Raw genomic sequence first — 9,731 nt, 5'->3', positions numbered from 1 at the left:
CCTGATCCCACTACTCGTGTGTCCTAATTGTGCGGTAAAATCTCTTTAAGTACTAGATTAGACTATGCTGAGAAGAATAGTTTAAACTCTTCATATTGTAATTGAGAGGCAGAATGATATGTTGTGGAAGTCACAAGAACTGAGTTGTAGTCCCAGCTCAACTACTAGCTATGTGAACTTCAATAAAACATGTGTTCTTCCTGGGCTCAGTTTCTACATCTGTGAAATAATGGCATGAGCATACGTAACATATAAGGTCTCTTCCATCAACTCTTATGTTTTGTGATGTTTAAACCTTATCTTCCATTACTACTCAATTATCAGGTTTTTGGGAACACAGACCAAGTCTAGATTATAATTTATGCATAGTCCAGAGGCTGGCACTTAGTAAGTTGTAAATGTTTGTAGAATGGCTGAATGCAGATGCCAGCTCACATGCATTCTGAATTATTCTGCAAATATAACAAGGCCATTCCCCCTGTTTAAAATTTTTATTCAAATATGAATGTAGAGAAACTTTCCAAAATAGTTTGTCTTTCCATTTGATCAGATCTTATTTTATGACTTTTGGCAAGATTTGACAGAATTATTTATAAAAGTCCTAAGCCAACCTTGTTAAATTTCTCCTGAAATATTTCACTCCCTTTGTCTTTGTAAATGAAACATCTCCCATTTCCATTTCTTTTCTTTTGAGACAGGGTCTCACTCTGTTGCCCAGGCTGGAGCGCAGTGGCAAGATCTCAGCTCACTGCAACCTCCACCTCCCGAGTTCAAGCGTTTCTCCTGCCTCAGCCTCCCAAGCAGCTGGGATTATAGGCACCTGCCACCATGCTTGGCTAGTTTTTGTATTTTTAGTAGAGGTAGGGGTTTCACATTGTTAGCCAGGGTGGTCTCAAACTCCTGACCTCAAGTGATCCACCTGCTTCGGTCTCCCAAAGTGTTGGGATTACAGACGTGAGCCACTACACCCAGCTGCCCATTTCCATTTCTTAGGTTTTACTGATAGCATTAAGAAAAGTTATTTATCATTGTATATTTATCTTGCATTTAGCCATCTTACCAAATTTCTTATTAATTCTAGACATTTTTCTTTTTTAACTAGAGTTTTTAGGGCTTCTGGAAATAAAATCACCTCAATCTAGAGTTTTATCTCTACTTTTAAAATGTTTATGTAGATTATTTTATTTTCTAGTCTTTTGAATTTGCTCATAACTTTAGGACAATATTGAGTAATATGTAGTTAAATGTATCAATCATTTTTATGGCTAGCACTTTTTGTGTGTGCTTAGGAAGCCCTCCCATATGGTCACAAAGACATATCCTTTTATTTTCTTTGGGAACTTTTATAATTTTCCACTACATTTAAGTTTAACATTTATCTAGAATCCATTGATCTGAAGATATGGCCTGAGATATGGATACAATTTTACTTTTTACTTCCATGGATAACCAGTTGTCTGAGTAGTATTTATTAAATAGTATACTCATCCCCAAGTAATTTGCGATATTATTTCTAGCATATATCAAATTTCTATAGTTGATCTGTGTCTGGTCCTCTCTTTGCCATTACTTGGTTTGTCTATTGCTGAAGCAATCCCACACTGTTTTAACAGCCATTGATAGCAAGCTTTATAAGAAGTCTTGGTATCTGTGGGACATGTTCTTCAATCTTGTACTGTTTCTCATTCAAGAGTTTGTTTTCTATTCTTGGACCTTTGAATTATTTCCATAAAAGCTTCAGAATCTATTCTTTGCTACTTTTTGAGACAGAGTCTTGCTCTGTCATACAGGCTGGAGTGCAGTGGTGCAATCCCTGCTCACTGCAACCTCTGCCTCCTGAGCTCAAGTCATCCTCCCACCTCAGTCTCCCCAGTAGCTGGGACTGCAGGTGCGTACCACCACACCTGGTTAGTTTTTGTATTTTTAGTAGAGACCAGTAGTAGGCCAGGCTGGTCTCGAATTCCTGGCCTCAAGTAATCTGTCCTCCTCAGCCTCCCAAAGTGCTGGGATTACAGGTGTGAGCCACTGCACTCAGCCCAGAATCTACTTTTCAAGTCCCAAACATTTAAAAAAAAAATCTGTTGGGGCCTCAGATTAGAATTAAATTGAATTATTATATTAATTTGGAAGAATTGCTATTAAGACTACTTATCATGTATCTGCATTTATTTAGGTCTTCTTTAATGTCTTTCACTAAAGTTTTAAAATTTTTCTCTTTAAGGTTTTAAACATCTTTCATTAGATTTATTTCTAAGTAACTTAAAATTTTTCTGGTTTTGGATATGACATTCCTGATGGTTTCTAAATATGTTCACACATTCTTTGAAATTCTTCCTTTTAAAAGGTGGTGCTTCCTTCTTTCAGTCCCTGGCAGGCAAAAAAAAAAAAGAGGCGGGGAGCTTAATTCTCCTCCTGTTAGGTGAGGGATAAACTTAGTGACTTGCTACTGCTAAGGAATAAAATAAAGCAGAAGTAATTTTAAAATGACTCATAAAATGTACTGTGGTTTTGGCTTTCTTCTTTCTCTTTCTCAGATCACCCTTTGTGCAAGAAGGCAGTGCTATGTCATGAGGATAATCAAGCAGCTCTCAGAGAGGTCCACATGGAGAGAACTGAGGCTTGCTTGATCTCTGTGAGATGTTTGTTGTTTTAAGTTACTAAATTTTGGGATAATTTTTTACAGACTAGTATATAATTAATATATCTTTTTTAAAATTATGTTTTTTGTTATATAGAAATGAAATTAAAGTTTTTACATTATTCTCCTACCTAGCTACCTTATTTAGCTCTCTTCTCAATTTGAGTAATAATACATTTCAATAGATTCTATTGAGTTTTATGTAGATAATCATCTTATATATACTTAATGGCAACTTTGAGTCTTTCTCTCCAATCCTTATTTATTTTTCTTCTCCATGCAGATGGCTTAGTCTTTGGTATAATATCGACTAGAAGAAATGATAGTGGGTATCCTTGTTCTGTTCTTGATTTTAAGGGGACTTTCTAATATTTTTCAGTTTAAGAATACAATTTTATAGGTTTCTGATGGATATCCGTATTAGATTAAGGGAGTTATTTCTAACTCCTGGTTGCTTCTCTCAGCACACACACACACACACACACACACACACACACACACACACACACACACACACTCATACTGCTACATAACTACATAAACTGCAGTTTATATTTCTGTATGGAATTGACAAATCAGAAGGTGCACACACATTTATTAATAAAATATTGCTGGATATTTTCAAATCACCCTCTAAAACATGTCATGGATGTAAAATCCAACCAATAATATATGTAGATGCCTACTTTTCCACATTTCACCAACACATTTTTCTTCAGCTCCACATTTTCTTAATATTAATAATAAAAACCAACAGTTATATAGCAGTTACTTTTCCCCAGGCACTGTTCTATGGCTTCATTTATATTAGCTGATTTAATCCTTACAACACCCTTTCAGGTATACTATTGTTATCCTCAATTATAGTTGAGCAACTGTAGCACAGAAAAACTAAATAACTTGTCCAGGGTCTTCCTACTACTAAGTGACATAATCAGGATTTGAATACAGACAATCTGGCTTCCAAGTTCTTACTTACTTACTTACTTATTTATTTTTAGACGGGGTCTCTGTTGCCCAGGCTGGAGTGCAGTGGCATGAACTTGGCTCATTGCAGCCTTGACTTTCTGGCTCAAACTATCCTCCTGTCTCAGCCTCCTGGGTGGCTGGGATTACAGGTGCATACTACCAAACTTGGCTAATTTTTTTTCTTTTCATAGAGATGGGGTCCTGCCATTTTGCCCAGGCTGTTCTTGAACTCCTGGACTCAAGTGATCCTCCTGTCTTACCCTTCCAAAGTGTCGGGATTACAGGCATGAGCCACCACAAGTTCATTGTGTGAGCCACCAGCCCCGAGTTTATACTCTTAAACATTGTCCTGAACTGCCTTTTATAGCCGGTAGCTACTGGGTGCTTGCTGTGTGGTGAGAGCAATTAATTACAATCAGCAAAACTACCTTCTAAGGTACACATCATTATTCCAGTACTTTGGATGTTGCAGCACAGGACACACTTTTGCTGCTGAGGGAAAACATTGGTTTGATGGTGGCTCAACAGAGTGGTTGATCTTCTTATGCCCTTTGATCTCCCAAGAAGTGGTTCCTACAGGTCATCAGGATTTGCCTCTGGGGCTAGAGCTAGGTGTGATATATTGCATGATTAGTGTGAAAGGTATGTAGTTGTAGTTTAAATTTTATTTATTTGTATTTTTTTTTTTTTTAGAGTTGGGGTTTCTCTCTCTGTCACTCAGGCTGGAGTATAGTGACATCATCACAGCTCACTGAAGCCTTGAACTCCTGGGCTCAAGCAGTCCTTCCACCTCAGCCTCTCAGTAGCTGGGACTACAGGTGCACACTACTGCATGCAGCTAATATAGTTTGAATTTAGTAAGGATCATATTCATATCCATATTGAACAAGAGACAGTCTGAAAGAGCAAGAGATCAGGGGAGAGGAAGGCTTAATTTAATCTTCCCTTCATCACTTACCAGATAGGGTTTATTTAAATCTAAGCCTTAGATTTTTTTCATCTGTAAAATGGGGATAATAATAGCTGCTTGGTGGTGGTGGTATGAGAATTAAGTAAGATGGTGTGTAAAAAGTATCTGGCCTGGTGCCTGGCACGTGGTACTTGCTCTGCAAATGTGAGTTCCTTCTCTTTTCCCAAGGGCAGTTAACTGTTGAGGTAGTAGATCTTCATATGTGAAGGGTACCAAACCAGCCCAACTAGAACCTAAAACCTAGTGAATAATCCACACATAGACAATTGAGAGTGGATTATGTATGAGGAACTATTTTCATTAATGTCAAAGAAATGTATGGTATCTTATTGTGTGCAAGGCACAATTCTAAATCCATTAAATATGTTTAATTTTTACAATCCTCAACCCACTCTGTAAGTTAGAACATTTATTATTATTACTTGCCTTTTGTAGACAAAGAAACTGAGTATGAATGCAGTTAAGTAACTTGCTCTTGGTGGCAAAGCTAGTAAGTAGTAGATCTAGGATTCAAACTCAGGCTATGTGGTTTCAGAGTCTTAACGTGGTAAGACCAGCTAGCAAATTCACACTTTGGGTTTCTGTTTGGCAGTCCATTTCCAGAGGTTTTATTTAAGTTTTGACATCTTCCTTGATTATATCCAATAGTGTATATTAAAGTTAATTTGAATTTTTACCACTGTGTTTGTTTCATAAAAGATAATCCATCTATCCATCTACCACTTTATTCATTCAGCAATATTTGTTAGGTCCTTAGAAAGGCAGGACAATTGCATGAGAAGACTTGGAAATCAAAAGACCTGGCTCTAAATCTGTCTTTTTCATTTCCTTTCTGTGTGACCTTGGGTAGGTCATTTAACTTGTCCAAGCCTCAGTCTCTTCAGGTTAAGTGGAGGAAATAATACCTACTTCTCTGGGTTATTCTGATGCTTAGATGAGATAGTAATGAAAAGAAAAACGATTTAGAAAATAAAGTGCTCTGCACACGTTATTTGATATGACTATTTCACAAAGAGGAGCCAGCCAGAAGCCTCTGCTTACTTAAGCAACAACTTAGCTTTGGGAATTAGACATGAATTAAATTGCTCTCTGTCCTTCTTTTATTGTTGAGTTTGAGCCTCAGCTGTGGCACCCACATGTGAACAAAAAGAGAAGCTTCGAGCAGCTCAGGGAACCCTCTTCTTTGTATGCAAGTGTCTTCATGGGAAAGTGATAGGTTTTTCTGGCAGTAGGGTGTTGCCTCCTCCATGGTCCAGAATACAGATGGGAATGTTACACTACAAAATGATTAGCATTTCCTTACACAGAAAAGATGTTAAAGATAAACAAGGGGCTTGTGGGACTTGGTAGAAGAGGTGAAGCCTACTAAGGAGCTCACGCTGCTCCTCTGCGGAAGACCAGCCTTCTGACCGTCCAGAAGCATTTCAGACCGCAAGGAACTCCGATTTAAATTGCAGAGGACTTTTTTTTTTTTTTTTCCTTCTCATAAATTGCCTCATGTGCCATTGTCTGTTAAGAGAGTTGGTTCCTGGAGTGACTGGCGGCATTGGAATAAACTAATTATAAGTGAAAGTTAAATACCAATTCCTAGACCCACTCCTCAAGGAGCCTTAGTCTTTGGATCTGATCATCTGCATTTTTAAAAGCTTCCGGGAGGATGCTAACTCACTGCTAAATATGGGACTTATGGCTTGAAGATGGGGATGAACTGAAGCATATGGTAATCAGACTGATGAGTTTTGGGGACTAACCAGGTTTTTGGAATGCTTCTGTCCCAGGTCCTGTTCACCTCCATTTTCCATTACCTTCTCTCCATTTTCATGAAAGCCAGTTTTCAGAATAGTTTATAGGACAATTGCAGCACACCAGTTTTAAATCACTTTAACCGATGTCATTCTTTGTCAACCGTTTCATGAGAGCAGACGTGAAAGATTTGAGGAGGTTATTTGCCTTATCCTTTCACTTCATGCCCCCCAGGTACAGCTGTATGGTTGATGTTTGAGAGCATCATGATAACATCATGTTTCCATGATAAAATCTCAGTGCTCAGTTCTCTGTACATCTGCTTTTTTTGTGCTATGGGTGGCAAGTACTGCTGGGTTAGGCTGCGCCTGAACAAGGTCCCTGCCCAATGCCAAGAAAGAAAGAGAATAACCTTTGACGTGTTTTATCTTCAAGATCTTTGGGGGTCATGGAACGTGAGGAAAGTTGTTAGTGAGGGCTTGAAATATATTGTGTTTCCTAAGAGCTGATGAAAGATAGGGAACATAGCCACACTTGTGACTTAGGAATGCAAGTTTAAGTGTGTTGACTGTGATGTTGTGATTAAACATAAAATAAAAGATGTGACCATATACCTGTTTTGGCAGGTTACTTTTTTTTGAGACAGAGTCTTGCTCTGTCATTCAGATTGGAGTGCAGTGGCACGATCATGGCCCACCCCAGCCTCAACCTCCCAGGCTCGAATGATGCTCTCACCTCAGCATGCTGAGTAGCTGGGACCACAGCCGCGTGTACCCTACACCTGGCTAATTTTTTCTATTTTTTGTAAAGGTGGAGGTCTCACTTTGTTGCTGTTTTGACAGATTACTTCTTAACCAGCAAAACCTGTGCATTTGGATTCTGGTTTCTGACATTAACTGTGTGGCCAAGTACAAGTGGCTTAACCTCTCTGTCTTTAGTTTCCTCATCTGATAAAAGGATTTAACAATGCCCAAATTGCTTGGCTGTTTTGAAGTTATGATAAGACAAGGATATGAGTGTCTTGTATATAACAGAAGATAGTTTCCATCTGATCTGAAGTCAGCTTCCACCTTCTCCGTTTGTCTTGGAGTGTAAAGTGGCAGCTACTGTGAGACGAGTCAGTCTTGATAGGAGAATCTATTTAGTTGAGCTGATGTGCCTCAATGTTGCTCTGTAAAAAAGATGCCGGGATACATATTGGTGCATATAACTTCATAAAGTACTACGTGACAATGCATAATGTAGCAGCTTGGGAGCTGTAGAAGGCAACAAAGGAGATTGTTGAAATATGCTTTGCAAAATGGCTATGAATCCAGGAGGATGTGTTAGTGGTATCCCCACTGGTCCACCCCAGTATTTATTTAATATCAGTGGGTCAACTGTAGGAAGGTCTCATTATATAGTTTGTAACATGATGTCATCATGGGTGGATTCCATTTGCCATATAAGATTCCAGAAGGCAGGGATGTTTAGTTAATAAATTTTGAGCTAAGTAGTCACAGATCAGTTTTTCCTATTTCATGTTGATGGTTGAAGATACAACAAATGACTATTGCTACATGGAAGAAAGTAATCTGAACAGGAGCTGAGAATTGCTGGGTTCCAAATTCAATAGCATTTCATTGGGAGAGGGTCATCAAGATAAGAATAAGTGCTCCACCAAGAAAGAGCACCCAGCTAGCAAGTTTTGTGCTGAACACTGAGACCCAGGCTTAGCCTTCTTTAATAAGAATAGAAGCTTAGCAAAGAGGACTGAAGTCTCACAGTTGCCAAAAGCACTTTTCAAAGCTATTTTCTCATTTAAGCCTTACAACAGCCCTGTGAGGTCAGTGCTTGAAATCCTCATTTGGCATGGGAGAATGGAAGACACAGGGCCATGAAGTGGCAGGGTTGGGAATGGATTATTGGGCCCAGGTTTTTCCCCATATGAAATGGCCTCTGTCAAAAATAAGGTGAGGTTTTGATGGTAGTATGATAGTATAAAGCCCAGGGTGCCCAGAAATACTGAAATCTTACCTCCCCAATGATGTGGATACATTCACCTGGTGACAAAGGAGAACAAGAACAAAAAATAAAAATAAAATTAAAAATTAAAAAAAGCAAAATTTTTTTTCTCTCTTTCTTTCATTCCTTTTTTTTTTTTTTAAATTTAGAAATGGAGTCTCACGCTATCAACCAGGCTGGAGTCCAGTGTGTAATCATAGTTCATGGCAACCCTGAATTCCTGGGCTCAAGCAATCCTCCTGTCTCAGCCTCCCATGTTTCTAGGACTACAGGCATGTGCCACTACATCTGGCTAATTTGTTTTTAATTTTTGTAAAGTTGGGATCTTGCTATGTTGCCCAGGCTGGCCTTGAACTCCTGGGCTCAAACAATCTTCCCTCCTTGGACTCCCAAAGTGCTGGGATTACAGCCGTGAGCCACCACACCCAGTCTCAAATCTGAAATTCTGAGTTAGCAGTCCTGGATGGGACTAGAGAATTTGCATCCTCATGGACCACAACAGCAAGCAGCACTGACCTACAGGATATAGCCCAGCGTTTTTAACCTCATCAAATAGACTTCTATACCTAATTTTTAGTGTCTCTTTCGCATCGTTACATGACATCAGGTCACTTTTCACTTCATGTAGCACATGTAGCATGGTGTTTGGGCAGTACTAACAAAAATTTTGTTTCAAGGCTCTATCTGCTGTTCTCTCAAAGCTCTTCCTAATTTCTCCCAAAGGAGAGAAAGTTGCTGTGGGTTGAACTGACTCTGGAATAGTTCTTGGGCCATATTTGCTATATATGTGGAAAGGTTAATGATTGAAAGTGTCATCTCTCTCTTGTTTATTTCTCACCGATGGGCTAGGATCCACTTCATTGCTCAAGGACCTCTGGTCTGCTTGTTTTGTCTCATTCTCATCTCTCTTCCCAGCCAAGTGTCAGAAGTGGTAGCATAATCATTGGGAAGAGTAGGCCTGACTCCTTCATTATTAGTCTCTCGGTGGCTCTCCATGTTTCTGTGGGTCTCTGTCTTTCTTCTTCACTTCTGAGGCAGGAGGATTGCTTGAGCCAAGCAGGTCAAGGCTGCAGTGAGCCGTGATTGCACCACTGCACCCCAGCCTATCTCAAAAAAAAAAAAAAAAAAAAAAAAAAAAAAAATCCTGGGACCCAGGAAACTGTGTCTTAATACCCTTGAGGTAACTTTTGCATTGGCTATAGTATGAGAACCACTGGACTGGTTCACCAGAAGGGAACTAAAAGGTTTCAGGGAAGGATGGGATATATTTGGTATTTTGGGGGTGGTTATACAGCCTATTATCACCCTTTCATCTGATGGCTTCCATCCCCTCAACCCAACAGCCAAGGGTGGGCTTTCAGCAGCTGTGTTTTAATTTGCCTAATATGGCCTGTATGACTATAGCTT

This window comes from Rhinopithecus roxellana, chromosome 16 (genome assembly GCF_007565055.1).
Source record: "Rhinopithecus roxellana isolate Shanxi Qingling chromosome 16, ASM756505v1, whole genome shotgun sequence".
NCBI classification, from domain to species: domain Eukaryota; kingdom Metazoa; phylum Chordata; class Mammalia; order Primates; family Cercopithecidae; genus Rhinopithecus; species Rhinopithecus roxellana.
Note: the sequence above shows the minus strand (reverse complement) of the source record.